The 19,608-nt window shown below is 41.6% G+C and overlaps 1 protein-coding gene across 3 annotated transcripts in view; it reads right to left on the bottom strand.

Annotated features, from left to right (window-relative positions):
• Positions 1-19,575, bottom strand: part of mdm4 (MDM4 regulator of p53) — a 28,093-nt gene extending 8,518 nt beyond the window's left edge. Inside the window, exons 1-7 of one of the 3 annotated variants that reach the window (XM_034533871.1) lie at positions 19,340-19,575; positions 19,110-19,181; positions 18,717-18,920; positions 18,524-18,591; positions 17,643-18,400; positions 17,313-17,453; positions 16,507-16,697 (exon numbers count right to left, since the gene is read on the bottom strand). The gene's annotated coding sequence lies outside the window, so the exon portion shown is untranslated. Of the gene's footprint in view, positions 1-16,506; positions 16,698-17,312; positions 17,454-17,642; positions 18,921-19,109; positions 19,182-19,339 lie in introns of all 3 variants that reach the window. The other 2 variants (XM_034533873.1, XM_034533870.1) reach the window with 2 other exon arrangements.
• Between the last annotated feature and the right edge of the window lie 33 nt (positions 19,576-19,608).

Genomic DNA, 19,608 nt, shown 5'->3' with positions numbered 1-19,608 from the left:
TATGGAGGTATTCATAAGCCGTACAAACAGCATGTTGTGTCTAAAAACTGTTGATTATCTTGATGATTACGCCTGCATCTGCCTTCAGATTGTTAGACAAATGCATATTGGTATTGACTGATATGGGGAAAATATTAGACAAACTAAAAAAAATTTAAAAAAATTAAAACACAAGAACAAGAATATATTGGTGCACCTTGTTAAGCTAAAAAAATAAAGGGTTTGGGTTAGCATTATCATCATACTTTATATAATGCTGGGCTAAGATTTCACCTCCACACACAAAAAAAACAAAACAATAAAAGTGCTTTGGCAATAATTTAACTCTTTCATTTTCATCACACATACAGGGGAGAAGATACTGCTTGTATAAAGCTGCACTGTATACAATAAATGTTTGTTGTTATATCTTCACAACAATGGCAGCCCCTTTTTAACATTTATTCTGAAAGTCTCAATAGGTACGAAAGATTAACATCTTTTATTCTTAGACAACATAATGCATCTTGTAGCTGATAGTTAGTAAATTACAAGTTCTTCTAAAGTAAGTCACTAATTTGGCTTAATATCTAGTAAGTACTTACACTTATTTCTATGTTCTGATTACAATTACATTTTAAAACAAAAATAAAAAGATGAAAACAAAAATGATGGCATATGTATGAACAACAAATTTGGACTAAAATAGTAATTATTATTATATATTTTATAGTGGTGTGAACACAGTTTCTATTAAAAAGTAATTTATGTTATATAAAAAAAGCCAAATAAGTGTGTACTGAAAGGTTCATATCTAAAGTTTATCACCTGATTAAAATGCTGGGCCATTTCTAGCGGGAAAAAAGTATACTGTGTATGGTAAAAACAAAAACACAGCTAGCTATCATTAACATTAAATGAGGCACTGCTGCTCTCATTAGCTGCTGTTAAAATGAAAAGTGCTTACTTCTATATAATAATCCATTTAATTTATATAGTGCTTTTCAAGATACTCAAAGACACTTTACATTATACACAGCTACGGGGAGCAATGCAGGGTTAAGTGTCTTGCTCAAGGACACATCGACTAGGGCGGGGATTGAACTGCCAACCCCTTGATTGAAAGACGGGCATGCTAACCACTGACCCATAGTCGCCCCACGACCATATAACATGTGAGTAACAGGTAACTCATAGTGGGTAGCCTAGTCTTTAAAAAAATTTTAGTGCCTAATTTTAGTCACTGGTGAAGCTGACAAAATAAATGTTAAAATGGCCACTATGCACAACATATATTGTAAGTTTTTAATTTACTGAGTACAAAAACAACTTAACTGACAGTTGAGATATATCTGATTTAAAAACTGATTATTATTTTCTGTGTTCTGTTGCTTGGATGTAACCTAACTCTTATTATTATTATTATATAAAACTTTATGTAAGCGTCTATATATCTAATCTCTCTATTGTGCTTCTGTAGTTTATCACAATATGAAAGGCCATATCTTCTCAGTTTAGCATGAGAGAAAACATACAGAGCACGTATTCAGTCTCAGTGGTCTCTAGTTCACTCTTTGTGATAGAAACAACAAAAGCTCTCCAGGGACCCCAAAGACTTTCTTCTGTTCTGCGCTGTGTTTGTCCCCCTCACCAAACCACGGGTCGCCTTTTTGCGGGACTAGTACAAGGAAGCAATGTGAGTTGCTGTTGAGTCCTCCAGCCACCAGGGGATAGCAAGAAGTGAGAAGCAGATGTTAATCATCATGTGGGAGCAACAGGAATGCTCAGGCATCATGAAAGAATGTGTGAAACTTAGACCCTTTGAGTAGAAAAATGTTCACTTATTCTAAAAGGTCCTGTGGAGAGACAAAAGGTCCTGTGGAGAGACAAAACACAAAAAGTAGACCTAAAATGGTCTCTTATACAAAGTATTAGATACCTGAACAGAGTCTTCATTACACTGTGACTTTCCTGTCTCCATGTAGTGAGTGTCAATATCATCGATTCATAACAGAGGATCTGTGCACAAGGAACCTGATGACGACATGAGTGCATATTAGGAAACAAACAGAGATGAAATGCAGTATTTACAATGTGTATTTGTCTGCATAAAGTGTGTGTGGAAAGATGACATGCAGTTAACTGACCGTCCTCCGCAGACATATTTCTTAACCAGCCAAACGCTTGCAACAGTGCTGGTCAGAAGCATCGCTATGACAACCATCACTATAACAGCAGTGTTCGGCGTACTGTTTTCAATCTGTTACAGAAACCGAAATGGCTTAAAATGGGAAGAAATCACAATGCAGAAGCCAACCTTTGAAAACACACTGCATAATTCACCTGACAGCCTCCATGCTTCCAAATCGTCTAACAGCGGATGAATTGGCTAAAATACAGAGTAACTGAGATTACTCTGCTGAAATCTGACAGTGTATCAGGACCTGTAACAATGCATGTGTTCACACAATCCCATGTGCACAGTGGAAGGTCGACAGCCACAGTCGACTCACTCTGCCTGACCTTAGTGCAAAATATGCTTCATTGGCTATTTATCATACCTGTTTGTGAATAAGTGTGTGCCACTGTTTACACAACAGGATTTGTTCAGGGGCCGGAGGATGCCAGGTTGTAAGAAAAAAACGCAAAAAACTGATATACTCAGGTCATTTGAGTTTGATCTGTGTTAAAGATTATTAAAGTTCTAACAATAGATGTGTTTACATCCACTTACTGGAAATAAAAAAAAGGTGAAATATTCCAAAAAACACTTTATGTTTGGCTGTGGTGGAAATGTATCAAGAAAATCAAACTGCCTTGACAGATGTAAAAATATATATATATATATACACACACACACACACTGCCGGTCAAAGGTTTGGGGTCAACCGCCACAAAAGCTTGATCCACTGACTACAGCCTTGTTCCGCTCTCAGCCAGGCTGAGAGGACTGCTCCCTATGTGGCATGTTTTTAGGTTTTAAAAACACAAATATATGTTATTTTGTATGAAAGGGTTTGTAAAAAAAGTTGTGAAGTACATGGAGAACAAAACGCTGGACATGTCACGGCGCGAAGACCAAGCACGATGCACAAAACGGAGGTAGCAAGTAATAATTCTTTACTGAGAACATTCAGGAACAGAGAAATAAACTACAAAACGCTGGAGAACTTGGTTGAAAAACACAAGACAGTCTGGCAGAGGACTATGGAGGACAGAAAATGAAGTATAAATAAATAAATACAGGAATAAATAAATAAATGCAGGAATATATAAATATAAGTTATACCTAAACAGGACATCATTAAATAGATATATTTCTACATTTCTGTATTTCTTCATTTATTTATTTCTTTGTTCTTATATGCAAATGAGCTGGGCGGTCCGAACCTCTGTCTAAAGCACGATTGGTCACAGGAGTGTGATCGCACCTGGTATGTTATGTCTACTACTTCTTCCTTGCACATGTTGTTGAAGTTGGTAAGCTCAGCTAACCGTTAGCAGAAGTCGTCGTTAGTACTTGGCAACATGGCATTGTTATTGCAAGCCATTTCAAATCAATTGCAATCTTTAGCAGACGATTTAGAGAACCACGTTTGATAAGCACATTCTTCAGTTTCGGCTGGATAAAGTGACAGACGACTTGGCTCAGCTCAATGCCAACATGGATGTGGAAGTTGACCAAACAGTGTTCGACAGTCTGGAAGAAGCTGCCCGCCTACTTGACATGTTGTGGTTCCTAGAGTCCTAAAAAGTAGGATGGGAGCCAGAGCCTTCAGTTATCAAGCTCCTCTTTTATGGAACCAGTGGAACCACTTTCAGTCCGGGAGGCAGACACAGTCACCCCATTTAAGAATAGACTTAAGACTTTCCTGTTTGATAGTGCTTATAGTTAGGGCTGAATCATGCGGCCCGCCCCCCCCTCCTCTCTACCTCCTTCTGTTTCATGGATTGGAGTTCCATTCATACATTGTCATATTCATGTAATGTGTTTATGTAACTTTGTAATGCTGTTCATTCTGTACACATGACATCTATTGCATCTGTCCATCCAGGGAGAGGGATCCTCCTCTGTTGTTCTTCTGAAGGTTTCTTCCCTTTTTTCCCTGTGAAAGGTTATTTTTGGGGAGTTTTTCCTGATCCGATGTGAGGTCCTGTATGTGTACAGATTGTAAAGCCCTCTGAGGCAAATTTGTAATTTGTGATATTGGGCTATACAAAATAAACTGAATTGAATTGAAAATTCACATGCTGCTGGGGACATAGCGAAGGTGTTCGGAGTGTGCGAGAGAACGATTCAGCGGAGGATGGTGCAGTATGGAATAAGGTAATGTCAAGAGTTTTTTTTCTGGTTTCATTTATTGTCTTTTAAAAGTAGCAGTATATCTGTTTGCAAATGTACGTGATGTTTATCGATGATAATGTTATGTTAAAAAAACCTATAGGCTGGGACGAGGAACTTCATGATTCGTTATAATAAAGTGGTTTAAATAAAAAAACATAGAAGTTGTGATACAGAGGTTTCCTGAGCTTTCACAATACACAGTCCACTATTATCTATCAATTTATTTCTGCAGCACATAGCTGGGTTTAGACTAACGCAGGAACTAAAGCACACCCGGTGATTTAGTTTCAGATGAGGCTTAATTTTAAACTGCTGTATATGACAGACCAACATCGTCATTGTGTTCTGTTTGTACTGTGAATTAGGTGACATTTCTTTTGTTGTCTCTTTTGACGTTTGTCTTGTTTTTGATGATCAGAGTCCACGATCTACTAACTCCATTAGAGGACAACGATTTGGATGAAGCTGTGACTCAAATTCTGCGGCAACATCCCAACACTGGATACAAGATGATGGTTGGGCAAAGTAAGTGACAGTAGTCACTATTTGTTTGGTGGTTATTTACCTTTATGCTGCAATGTTTCCCCTAGGTTTACTTTCTGATTTCCTCACAATTTGGTAAAAGGCAGTTTTACTTAGAACCAGTGTAGATTTTGTGGTACTTTAGAATTTACTGTAAGATTGGGGGATGTTTTACTTTTTTTCAGTGCACCATATTTGTGCATTGTTTTGCATATTATAGGACAGCGTGTCCAGGAATCCATGCGGCGTGTGGACCCTGGTGGGGTTTTTGTGCGCACCCTTCAGCTGAACCCAAGAAGACTCCGGAGGTACTCTGTACCAGCCCAAAACAGTTTATGGCACATTGACGGAAATCATAAACCGATAAGGTATCAAACCAACATAAACCATATCAAGCATTGCTCAAACATTCACTTCATTGTAGATTGTATTACTTTAGGAAACTTACTATCCAGTATACTGTACATCCAGAGAGTTACAAAGATATGCCCATGTACAATTTTAATTAACCCATCAGCATCACTGCAAGCCAACCTTTGATTTATCCATTAGAGTTCTAGCACATTACTATCAGTTGTACCTGGCTTGTGCCAACATCAACATTAAGAGTAAAGCTGGTTGGTTCTTTAAACTTTTAGGGCTTTTTAAGTGGTCTGTATGCACAGGTCAGTTAGAAAATCTTTTGAAAATGAAACTCTCTTTTGGATTTGTTTACAGTCAAGCAGTGACTTTTAGTGGTACTGATATTGATCTTTGCTCATACCTTTCTTTTTCAGATGGCGTATTGTTGTGCATGGTGGTATTGACGGCTCTAGTCGTTTAATCGTGTTCTTGAGTGCCGCCACCAACAACCGAGCAGCAACAGTGTTAAGAAGTTTTATTGAAGCTGTCGGTGTCTACGGTGTGCCGTCTGGTGTGAGGTCAGATAAAGGCGGGGAAAATGTTGATGTTGCATGCTACATGGTGGAGAACAGAGGACTGAACAGAAATGTACACATTGCTGGCAGGAGCGTCCATAATCAAAGGTACCATGATCATCCATTCAAACATGTATCAAAATAACACCTGTAACACTGTAAAAGATGGCAAAATACACTTTCTTCAATTTTATGTAGTCAAAGTTAGTAATCAGCTGTTTTCTCCCTCTGCTTTTCTTCAACAAGAACTATTTCAACGTTTAATTATAAAAGTAGAATCAAGACACCAAATATTTTATTAACATTTTAAATAGTTTTGTCCCCATAAAAATAATAAAATGATTAAGACTTCCCCAGCGGAGGTCTCTAGTGTGACGTTACAGAAGTATCCTTTTGAACTTGATGTTGAATTAGTTTGATTAATGAAGTGTGAATATTGATTGAAGAGTTTTAAACTGTGATCAGCTAATATTCCAACAGTGCTAACCCTATACTAACCTTCTATTTATATTCTGAAGTCTGAAGAAGAGCTTTGCTAAATGGATTTTAAGTGGCATGTGTGGCACCCTGGACATGTTAAGGGATAACATTGTTGTCAGAATTGTTGTTTTATATTGTGTTAGTACCTTGCCCATGCCATCCTTATTTTATGGTTATAATAATTTAAAACGCTTTGTGTTCCAATTTAGAACTAACCTGTTTCACCCAACGCAGCTGCAGGGCGATGTTCATGTTCGCCAACAGGTGGCAGTAGCGGGTTTTAGCATGATTGGCGCGGTAATTCTTATCTAAAAGCAAGCAAGTTAGACCAGCGGCACACAGACAGTTAAGTTGTGACGCAGTTGTTAATAGACTGTCTTGGTGTGTTCACAGGTGAGAGAAGTACACACGCGCCATATAGATTCATGTTTCGCTTGCTTTTGCAGTGCTATGTTGTGATAGTTATTAGCTAAGTGTTTAGGACTGAAAGAGAAGACGGCTAACTAAGGCTAGCGCAATTAGCTAAATGATGCTAATCGCGAGCTAGCGTTTTAGCGCCATTGTAGCATCAGTAACCTGGCCTGAGAATTGCATTGTCCCATGTAATATTCCTTACATGTTGTGTCCAGTAACAGATGTAAACAGTTGTGTGTGTGAGTGAGCATGTATAGTTTCAGGTTGTCTGTTCACAATTAATGTAATTCTTGTCTAAAAGCAAGTAAGTTAGACCAGCGGCACACAGACAGTTAAGTTGTGACGCAGTTGTTAATAGACTGTCTTGGTGTGTTCACAGGCAATAAAAGCATCTGAAATACTGAATAGCAACTGTCATCCTTCCGTGTTCAACTTACCAATACAGGAGCAACAAATAAGCTATGAGTAGTATGTGGGAAAATGGCAATCCCAAATGAAAGAGGCTTATGAGATTGCTTCAACAACAGCTCAGAAAGAAGCCTTGAGAGGCAAAAGATACTACGACAAAAAGAGCTACGGAGCTCAACTTCACCCGGGCAACAGAGTCCTGATCCGCAATCTCAAAGAAAGAGGAGGGCCTGGAAAGCTCCGTTCATACTGGGAGGATGCAGTGTATGTAGTGGTGAGTCAAAAGAGCCCTAACATTCCTGTTTTTGAGGTCAAACCAGAAAAAGGAGGAAAAAGCCGTACAGTGCACAGAAATCTGTTGCTTCCATGTGACAGCCTGCCGCTGGAAAAACCAGAAAGAAAAGAGCAAGACAAAAGAAAGAGAAGCATGAGACAAGACAGAGGAAAAACCCAACAACAGCTACTACAACCTCAGGACTCGGACTTGGAGAGTGAGGATGAAGGTGAACTGGTGTGGAGGTTTTCACACCAATGCAACCTTGACAGCAGGGTTACAACTCCTGACACTGAGACCTGTGAACAGGTGTGGGAACGTCAAGTAACATACTGTGAACCAGACCTACATGATGTGGGAACTGAGGAAGAACGGGAGCTGCAGATCACACAGGATCATCACAACCCACAAGAACAACAGAGTGAGCAAACCTCGGATGAAGAAGACCAACACAAACAAGGAGACAGAGACTCTGACACAGAACAAGGGTCATCATCTCTGGCACTGAATAATCACCCTCAGAGAGAGCGGAGACAGCCAACGAGGTTGATGTATGATGCACTGGGACAACCTACTGTCAGACAAGTTAGTATGGACCATATCGAGGTTTGCAACCCAGCACTTTGCATTCAGAGACTTTGGAGACCTTGGGCATCCACAGAGGTACAGACAGTCTGCTAGAGACTATAAAGAACTGAGAGACGTTAAGGACAATTAAGACTCTAAAAAGGTGAAAAAAAGTTTAGTTACTGAACAGCTACTTAAAGAACATGCTTTAGTGTCACAAATTGAAATTGGAGTGTGACAAACACATGCTATGGTGTCTCAATGTGTAAACAAGGGAAGAGTGGTAACAGACTAAAGTGTTGGCTGATTATTGAGTCGTTACAGTAGAGAATTCATCCTTGTGGGGTGAACAGGTTTATGTATCTTGAAGGTGAAATAACGGTTACTCTCAACAAGACTTCGTATTTTGTATCAATTGAGCAGTACTAACTTTTACTATGGGTTTAAATGTATGTAACAGTGCCGGTTATTCAAGTACAGACACCGTCAGTACAGTAATAAGTGTTTATAGAGTTATGAAGAAAAAGGTAACAGCATTTTTTTATTTTTCTTCTTATTAAGTAGGGGAGGGTGTGGCACCCTGGACATGTTAAGGGATAACATTGTTGTCAGAATTGTTGTTTTATATTGTGTTAGTACCTTGCCCATGCCATCCTTATTTTATGGTTATAATTTAAAACGCTTTGTGTTCCAATTTAGAACTAACCTGTTTCACCCAACGCAGCTGAAGGGCGATGCTCATGTTCGCCAACAGGTGGCAGTAGCGGGTTTTAGCATGATTGGCGCGGTAATTCTTATCTAAAAGCAAGCAAGTTAGACCAGCGGCACACAGACAGTTAAGTTTTGACGCAGTTGTTAATAGACTGTCTTGGTGTGTTCACAGGTGAGAGAAGTACACACGCACCATATAGATTCATGTTTCGCTTGCTTTTGCAGTGCTATGTTGTGATAGTTATTAGCTAAGTGTTTAGGACTGAAAGAGAAGACGGCTAACTAAGGCTAGCGCAATTAGCTAAATGATGCTAATCGCGAGCTAGCGTTTTAGCGCCATTGTAGCATCAGTAACCTGGCCTGAGAATTGCATTGTCCCATGTAATATTCCATACATGTTGTGTCCAGTGACAGATGTAAACAGTTGTGTGTGTGTGTGTGTGTAATAGACTGTCTTGGTGTGTTCACAGGCAATAAAAGCATCTGAAATACTGAATAGCAACTGTCATCCTTCCGTGTGCAACATAATTTGGCGAGCCAGCCAGGAGGACTGTATTGGAAAAGAGAGATGCAGTTCCTTCTTGAGAGACGAACCTAAAAATTTTTTTTAAAAACCGAGACCAGCACAAAGTAAAGATGGAGCAACTCCAGGAAGAGATCATCGCAGCGTTGTGGACACTTGAAAAACCAGAACTCATCAAGGTGTGTCAGTATATAAAGTGCAGTGAACCAACAGGGGAGGGATTTAGAGGACAGTCCCATCGGGCCCTGATTCGGCTAACAGAGAGCACTTTGGAGGACATTGAAGAGGGTGAGGAATCTCAAGTTTTCCGGCAGTTTATCATTGATCTCCATACATTTATACAGTCTTTACAAGAACTGGGTATTGACAAAACAGAAATACATCAAACTGATCCAAGTGAAATAGAGAGACTGAAGCAAGAGTATACACAGCTTCAACAGGCTCAGGCAGAAGCACGTCGGGTTCTAGAGGAGAAGATGGAAGTTTTGGGGACACAGTTTAGCACAACAGCAGTAAAAGAGAGGGAAATCAAGCAACTTCCAGCCCTCACAGCACCAGAAGTCACTCTGAGAAAAGATTTCCGGATCTGGGGTCAGATAGGGGAGGCCGGACAGAAGGACAAAGTATCTTTCACTAGCCTGACAAACCAAATCGAGTCTGGGCTCAAGAAGGGCTACTCAGAGACTGAAATCATAGAGGCTGTGATTAAAGCAGTAAGCCCTGGCTTATATATGCTCCATAGACTCATGAAAATATTCCAAGACACTAAGGAATCTGCTCAGGGTTTTTTGTTCAGGGCAATAGAGCTCAGAGAGAAACTGCTCTGGAAGTCTGGTGACGAGGATGAAGGGGAACAGTTCAGCCCAGATTTAATCCAGCGTAAATTCCTGCGATCATTAGAGACTGGTTTGCTTGATGAGGCAGTGAAGTTTCAGTTGAAACCTCATCTTAGCAACCCCAGAGTCACAGATGAGGTTCTGATAGAAAAGTTAACTGAGGCTGCCAGTCTTGAGCTAGAACGTCAAAACAAATTTCGGAGACACATTTCAGTTAAGCCACCAAGAGTAAATGAGATACACACAGAGCTGCAATCCAACATCAGTCAGTTGCTTCCGACTAGTGAAAGAGAAATGCATGATGAAACACAGGCGAAAGGGTGTGTGTCAGTCTCCACAAACAAAAAACAAGGACAGGGTAAAGTACCTGATCCTGAAACGGTCAAGCTTATTGATGGCCTCAAGGCTGATGTGCTCGAAATGAAGAAAATGTTCGATAGAACATTAGAAGCAACCAAGTCAAGGCCCAGTACAGATCCCTGGCCATCACCAGCAGCAAGAATGGCTAGAGGATGCCAGATATGCAGAGAGGCTCACATCGGTGACACATGTAGACACTGCTATCGCTGTGGGCAGGAAGGCCATATTTCTCGTGGCTGTCGACGAAACAGATTCACGCAGGGAAACGAGAGAGGGCTGCTGAGCCGGGACCCACAGTAGCCCACCCACTCTAGGCCTCAAGTAAATTCAGTTTCTCTGCAAAACCCCCCTTCATTTTCACAAAACCCACCAAATGATCACAAAAACACTCTCTATGCCACCCCACAGCCAGACAGCAGCAAACCCCGAAGTGATACATCGACTGGCTATGTACCCTCACAACGCCAAACTCAGCTCATCGGTCTCATCGGGAGAAGATGTATGGTCCAATGCCACCTCAACAATGTTCAAGTAGAGGCTCTGTGGGATACAGGCGCTCAGGCGAGTCTCATCAATAATGACTGGCAGAAACAACATCTTCCACACAGCACTGTCAGGCCACTTTCTGAGCTTTTGGGAGAAGAACCACTGGTAGCAGTAGCTGCAAATGGGAGTGAAATTCCATATGATGGATGGGTAGAGATAGAGTTTGTTTTGGACTGTGACACTCACCCAGAAAGGATACTCCTTGTTCCCATGTTAGTCTCCAGTGATCCTCACGTTGCAGAACAACCCATTATTGGATTCAATGTCATTGAACAAGTAGTGGGTAAGTGGACCAAGCGGCAGTCAAAATCACACAACATACAGAAAATTAGCGGAATCTTCTCGGTGTCAGTGAAAACAGCCAAATTGATGCTAACGTTACTGCAGACACAAGCCAAAGTGTGGGAATAGTGCGGACAGGAAGGAGGGGGATACGCTTGGCTGCTGAACAGATAACCACTGCATATGTCCATGCACATGTTGGAGACCAGTTGGTGGGACAAAGCCTGCTGTTTGTTCCAGATAAACTGTCACCGATACCAGAAGGTCTGATCATCCAAGAGGGACTGGTTACCGTCAGTGAGGGAAGGTCAGTGTACATACCAGTCTCAGTTGCAAACACCAACAAACGTGATGTCACTTTGATCCCTCGCACCATTCTGGGACACTTGGAAGAAATAAAAGCAGTGTATCCCATCACAGCGGATTCCTCTGACAAGACACCAGGCACAGCTGGACAAAACACCACGCAACCTCCAATCCAGCTAAATGAGGTCAGCAGTAACACACAACACAGCCAAAAGCCATCTCACTGGGATCCTCCTGTTAACCTAGACCATCTAAGCAAAGACCAGCAGCAAACTGCAACACAGCTGTTACGAGAGGAACGTCATGCTTTTTCTTATGATGACAAGGACATTGGATGCATTCCCACTTTAAATATGCACATCAAACTGCATGACACCACACCAGTACGAAAGACCTACATATCGGTACCAAAACCTTTGCATTAAGAGGTGAAGGATTACCTCCAGGATCTGCTAAATCGTGGGTGGATTTCAGAGTCAAGGTCACCTTATTCCTCCCCGATTGTCTGCGTCCGGAAAAAGTCTGGTGAATTGAGGCTGTGCTGCGACTACAGAGAACTTAACAGAAAATCGGTACCAGACAGGCACCCAATCCCCAGAATCCAGGATATGCTAGATACCCTGCATGGCAGCTCCTGGTTTACAGTGCTTGATCAGGGCAAAGCATATCACCAAGGGTTTCTAGACCCTGAAAGTCGCCCCCTCACAGCCTTTATAACACCGTGGGGCTTGTACCAATGGAACTGCATACCATTTGGTCTCAGCTCAGCACCGGCAGAGTTCCAAAGAAGTATGGAGGACTGTTTAAGGGGCCTTCGCGATGTCACCTGCCAGCCGTATTTGGACGACAACCTTGTCCACTCTCCTTCGTTCGACAGTCATGTGGACCACATTCGCGCTGTTCTGCAGAGATACCAAAAGCATGGTGTTAAACTCAGTCCACGGAAATGTGATGTCTTCAAGCGGAAAGTTCGCTTCCTTGGCCGGATGGTGTCAGAAATGAGGTACACCATGGATCCAGCTGAAGTAGCTCCGGTTCAAGCACTCAAAGAACAACCACCATCTACTGTAGGGGAATTGAGCCGAGTTCTTGGTTTCCTCTCCTACTCTAGGACCTATATCCCAAACTTTTCAAAGGTTGCAAAACCGCTGTACCAGCTACTGACCCTGCCTCCAGACAGAGCACCACCTGTGTCCAGAACCAAAGGAAAAAGGGTTAGTACAAAGCAGAAGGGCCGACCACCATCCAACACACCTATTAGTTGGACTCAGAGTCACCAGGATGCTTTAAATATGTTGACTGTCTGTCTAACAGAGCCACCTATTTTAGGCTATCCTGATTTTGCAGAGCCATTCATTCTTCACTGTGACGCCTCACAAGAGGGCCTGGGGGCTGTCTTGTACCAGAAACAAGCAGGTGAGAATTTGTGAGCGCTTTCGGGACTATCTTTATTATGCCCCACATTTTGTTGTCTACACAGACAATAACCCCCTAACCTATGTTCTCACAACAGCAAAACTGAATGCAACAGGTCATCGTTGGGTGGGTGAACTGTCAGACTTTAACTTCACAATCAGATACCGTCCAGGCAAGAGTAATGCAGATGCTGATGGGCTATCCAGGTTACCACTCGACATAAGCCATTATATGGCCCAGTGCACAGCGGAAGTAAAGCAGGACGTTATCAGTGCTACTGTGGAGAGTGCAGTGCTACAGAAGGGGAGCACGTTTCATGAGACAACTAGTCAGCCAGAGTGCTATCAGGCTAGTGCAAGACACCACATCACTGTCAGTTGGAAAGTGTCTCTTGCAAGAGGACATCAGGTTGAGTCAGGAGCAAGATGCTGTGATTGGTCGCTTCCTACAATACAAAACCAGAGATTATCTGCCAAAAGGGCGCATCCTCAAAACAGAACCATCTGATGTCAAAATCTTGCTGAGACAATGGAGAAAACTGCACATAAACGATGATGGAGTTCTTTACAGGAGAGCCAATGGTAGAGACCAGCTTCTCCTTCCCAAAGAGCACCATGGCACTGTATTCAGAGAACTGCACAAAGAAATGGGACATTTAGGGGCTGAAAGAACTCTGGGGCTAATAAGAGATAGGTTCTACTGGCCCCGAATGCAGAATAATGTGGAGCACTTTGTAATGCATGCCTGCGAATGCCTGAAGACAAAACGACCAAGTAAGATCACCAGAGCTCCACTGACGTCCATTAGCAGTACCTACCCCTTTGAGCTTGTGTCTATAGACTTTCTACACCTTGAGACTTGCAAGCATGGCTATGAGTATATTCTAGTGGTCATGGACCACTTTACACGCTTTGCACAAGCATATGCAACAAAAACAAGTCAGCAAAAACCGTGGTGGAAAAGGTTTTCAATGACTTTGCCCTCAACTTCGCCTTTCCCGCCAGAATCCACCACGACATGTGCAGGGAATTCGAGAATCGTCTCTTTTCCCAGCTGCAAAAAGTCTGTGGTATGCGTGGCTCTCATACTACCCCATACCACCCACAGGGAAACGGACAGGTGGAGCGTTTCAATAGAACTCTCTTGTCCATGCTGAGGACGCTGACTGACACTGAAAAGACAGATTGGAAGAACTCACTAGCAAAAGTGGTTCACGCCTACAACTGCACTAGGAGCGAGGCTTCTGGGTTTTCTCCCTACTATCTGATGTTCGGCCGCACTCCTCGACGGCCTGTAGATATCTTGTTCAACTTACCAATACAGGAGCAACAAATAAGCTATGAGTAGTATGTGGGAAAATGGCAATCCCAAATGAAAGAGGCTTATGAGATTGCTTCAACAACAGCTCAGAAAGAAGCCTTGAGAGGCAAAAGATACTACGACAAAAAGAGCTACGGAGCTCAACTTCACCCGGGCAACAGAGTCCTGATCCGCAATCTCAAAGAAAGAGGAGGGCCTGGAAAGCTCCGTTCATACTGGGAGGATGCAGTGTATGTAGTGGTGAGTCAAAAGAGCCCTAACATTCCTGTTTTTGAGGTCAAACCAGAAAAAGGAGGAAAAAGCCGTACAGTGCACAGAAATCTGTTGCTTCCATGTGACAGCCTGCCGCTGGAAAAACCAGAAAGAAAAGAGCAAGACAAAAGAAAGAGAAGCATGAGACAAGACAGAGGAAAAACCCAACAACAGCTACTACAACCTCAGGACTCGGACTTGGAGAGTGAGGATGAAGGTGAACTGGTGTGGAGGTTTTCACACCAATGCAACCTTGACAGCAGGGTTACAACTCCTGACACTGAGACCTGTGAACAGGTGTGGGAACGTCAAGTAACATACTGTGAACCAGACCTACATGATGTGGGAACTGAGGAAGAACGGGAGCTGCAGATCACACAGGATCATCACAACCCACAAGAACAACAGAGTGAGCAAACCTCGGATGAAGAAGACCAACACAAACAAGGAGACAGAGACTCTGACACAGAACAAGGGTCATCATCTCTGGCACTGAATAATCACCCTCAGAGAGAGCGGAGACAGCCAACGAGGTTGATGTATGATGCACTGGGACAACCTACTGTCAGACAAGTTAGTATGGACCATATCGAGGTTTGCAACCCAGCACTTTGCATTCAGAGACTTTGGAGACCTTGGGCATCCACAGAGGTACAGACAGTCTGCTAGAGACTATAAAGAACTGAGACGTTAAGGACAATTAAGACTCTAAAAGGTGAAAAAAAGTTTAGTTACTGAACAGCTACTTAAAGAACATGCTTTAGTGTCACAAATTGAAATTGGAGTGTGACAAACACATGCTATGGTGTCTCAATGTGTAAACAAGGGAAGAGTGGTAACAGACTAAAGTGTTGGCTGATTATTGAGTCGTTACAGTAGAGAATTCATCCTTGTGGGGTGAACAGGTTTATGTATCTTGAAGGTGAAATAACGGTTACTCTCAACAAGACTTCGTATTTTGTATCAATTGAGCAGTACTAACTTTTACTATGGGTTTAAATGTATGTAACAGTGCCGGTTATTCAAGTACAGACACCGTCAGTACAGTAATAAGTGTTTATAGAGTTATGAAGAAAAAGGTAACAGCATTTTTTTATTTTTCTTCTTATTAAGTAGGGGAGGGTGTGGCACCCTGGACATGTTAAGGGATAACATTGTTGTCAGAATTGTTGTTTTATATTGTGTTAGTACCTTGCCCATGCCATCCTTATTTTATGGTTATAATTTAAAACGCTTTGTGTTCCAATTTAGAACTAACCTGTTTCACCCAACGCAGCTGCAGGGCGATGCTCATGTTCGCCAACAGGTGGCAGTAGCGGGTTTTAGCATGATTGGCGCGGTAATTCTTATCTAAAAGCAAGCAAGTTAGACCAGCGGCACACAGACAGTTAAGTTTTGACGCAGTTGTTAATAGACTGTCTTGGTGTGTTCACAGGTGAGAGAAGTACACACGCGCCATATAGATTCATGTTTCGCTTGCTTTTGCAGTGCTATGTTGTGATAGTTATTAGCTAAGTGTTTAGGACTGAAAGAGAAGACGGCTAACTAAGGCTAGCGCAATTAGCTAAATGATGCTAATCGCGAGCTAGCGTTTTAGCGCCATTGTAGCATCAGTAACCTGGCCTGAGAATTGCATTGTCCCATGTAATATTCCATACATGTTGTGTCCAGTAACAGATGTAAACAGTTGTGTGTGAGTGAGCATGTATAGTTTCAGGTTGTCTGTTCACAATTAATGTAATTCTTGTCTAAAAGCAAGTAAGTTAGACCAGCGGCACACAGACAGTTAAGTTGTGACGCAGTTGTTAATAGACTGTCTTGGTGTGTTCACAGGCAATAAAAGCATCTGAAATACTGAATAGCAACTGTCATCCTTCCGTGTGCAACACATGCAGTTATCTTATCCTTTTTAAGAGATCAACGCAAATATTTGTAACAAACTGTCATTGTCGGCAGACTAAATCATTTATGTCCCCATCAGAATTGAAAGGCTCTGGAGAAACGTTTACAACAGCGTACTTGATCTCTTCTACACCATCTTCACCAACCTTGAGAGAGAAGGCCTTCTCAATCCTGATGATGAAATCCATCTCTATGCTCTGCACTGGTGCTTTGTACCCCACGTACAGAAACACCGTCAGTTTTTCCGGGATGGCTGGAACTGCCACAGACTGCGCACCGAGGGAAACCAGTGCTCGCTGCAACTGTGGCGTCTCCATGAACAGCAGGATTGATTAAACTAGAAAACAAGTTTCTATTAATTTACCATTCTCAATAAATGTGCGAAGGAATCCTGTGATCCGACATGTATCCTCCAAAGAGACATCACTGTCTTCGTCCTCATCTTGTGTTGGCCACTTTATCTTCTCCAAGACCATCTGACTGATTGATTTTATACTATCAGTTATCACTCGTTTCAAAACAAACAAGAGATTAGAAAGCACAATAAACCAGCAGAAAGGAAAATGAGACAATGTCAATTCTAATAATGAAACTTTAATTAAATCAGGGCATTGTTGTTATTTTAAAGAACCATACTTGAGGCTTTTGCATTGTAAAACATGCCTTTTAGGCAGCAATTAAGGTCAGTTCATTTCTATGAAACTCAACATGCAAAGACTTCAGACAACCATGTTTGAGCAGTACTTGCTTATGCAGCGATGTAGGTTTAACTTAAAATGGGAAAAAAGGGATCAAATTATTTCCCTGCAACGTTTCACATCTCACACGGTTTAGGTTTATTGTAATTAACTGAAACAAATGGCTGCCAAAGAGAAAAACATATCATTTCTGAGAAAGTAATTTGTGCGAGTTCAGAGGAGTGTTTTTGACTTAGCATCAAGGGGTCACTGACCTGTGGTGTGCACTGTAAAGCAGATGCTCTTGGAAAGAGGAGGGGAATTGTGTCTTTCCTCTCAGTTTACAAATGCCAGATCAGTGTCTCTTTTAACCCTCTTCGTAACTGTTTAACTTGTCTTGAGGTTCTTCCAAGGACCTGCAAAACATTTGCATCACAAAAGAAAGCAAAGCATCTTACTAATCTTGAACTAATAGCCTAATTGGCAATAATTAATAAAACTCAACATTCATCGGTGTATAGCACAAAAAAGACAACGTCTGAACTTCAACTCTGATTAGTCAGTCTGATATAAATGATCTGTTAAGTACAGATCAGAATACTCACAGCGTGGAGGATCAGTTTGTCCAGGAGCCATCTTCTGTTCTCAGATGTGACTTGAGGCAAATCCCAGGACACAGCCAACTCATTAATGATGACCTTTTCTTCTGATTACAATTCTTCTGTACCCTTCAGCTAATAATGACAATTAGAATTGGAATAGATTAAAATTCCTGATTTCTCAAGACTTGCATTACATTCAGAGTTGATACAACAAATAGGGATAGGAAAATTTGTCAATAACCTTCCATCACGCGGTTGATAACACAGGTCTCAAAAACACATGCCAAATAATATAATTCTTAACACTTTGTAACAACATGTGGGGAACCTTTTTTCTAAAAACACATTTTACATGATGACATCAGTCACTATAATTGCATGTTTTAAAGAAATGTACTTACGTTTATGGTTTAAATATTGCTTCAGCACCCCGCTGAGAAATATCTGACATGAGGTATTACTTTTATTGTCCTTGCCCCAAATTTGTACCATTAAAATCTTACTGAAAAAATGTTTTGTACCACTGTGATTGTCTCACGGATAACAAGGTCAGCACAATCCCATGGCTTCTTCCGGGGATCCACCGAAGAGCACATGCAGGATAGCTGGGCTGAGTCCTCCAAGGCATGGCCCATTATGGAGGAATGACTGACCAATCATTCGGCCAGCAACAACAAAGAAATTACTCTCCAAAAGGCAATGTGAAGTGGAGGGAATAAGATGATCTTGTTCCCCCTCGAAAAGAAGAGCTCCTCCTGGTACTTCAATTAAAAGAGAAAAAGTGAAAGAACATCAAAAGGGCAGAATGTAAAGGACAGATATTCAAACGTTCATACCGAATTAGTAAGGAAATAGCAATCAGGGTGATCCTGTAAAAAACCTACATGATCACAGCAGATCAACAAATTCAGATCAACAAATTCTCTAAAGTCATCTGGATTAGTAGGAGTACCTGAAAATAGAAGATAATAATAATACAATCAACCGATCAAACTTGAAATATAATAACATTGAATGTTTCTGAAAGGTTACTTAATTCATGAAAGATACGTCTGTCAATCATGATGCCTGATATACCTTGGAATGTAAGACGTTTTTCTCCTAGTCCTGCAGCAGCAAGTCTATCTTTAGCGTATCGGTTGGGGACTATGGATGCATTTTTATTCTTAATACAACAGAAAGAGTGAGTGTACGAATGAACTTGTGCAGGAGCAGCAACAGTTCGCCTCCTTGTTGTCGTCCTTCCTCCATTGTACCGACCAAACAGTCTTGAAACCTCGGCTAGAATCAAGTGAAGATAGAGCATAAACTATAAATCAGTACAAGAGAATAAGGACGTTGCAGAAGAAACGTGTTGGCCAACTAAATCCTAGCACACATGACACACAGCATGAATAAATAAATCACTCATCACGGCGATAGTTATTTAGTCTACACAAGCATGGAAACATGTACCCTTCAGAAACCTACCATCCACTGGGTGCCTGGGTGTTATGTTATGTGGCCCTGGAGGGGAACTTGGGTTGTTTGCGATTCTTGGTGCTGCAAAAAAAATTAAAAAAAGCAGTGAACACCACATGGCTCCCAAGTTCAGCTTAATATAATGTTAGTATGTTGGCACCTTGACCAACAGTATGTATGTAGCTAAACAACTGCTGTTGTTATGCTGCCTAACGTTAAACGTTTAAACAGAAACTTACAGTTCTCAAGCTGCTCAGCCGCATCCCGCAGCAGGTCTGCCAGCGGCCGCCGGGTCGAAGCCATGAGTGCTGCAAGCCTAGACAGCTTTATGACTTGGTCTACAGGGGCCATGTGCTAGCGATCGATTGCTTCTGTCTTGCTCCAATACTTCACCAATAGTGTTTAACAATGAGGTTTGAACCGCCACAGCTCATTTGCATATAAGGACACGGAAATACAGAAATAAATAAATTAAGAAATACAGAAATATATTTATTTAATGATGTCC

Source organism: Cyclopterus lumpus, chromosome 5 (genome assembly GCF_009769545.1).
Source record: "Cyclopterus lumpus isolate fCycLum1 chromosome 5, fCycLum1.pri, whole genome shotgun sequence".
Taxonomy (NCBI): Eukaryota; Metazoa; Chordata; class Actinopteri; order Perciformes; family Cyclopteridae; genus Cyclopterus; species Cyclopterus lumpus.
This window is presented reverse-complemented; position numbering and strand designations above follow the sequence as displayed.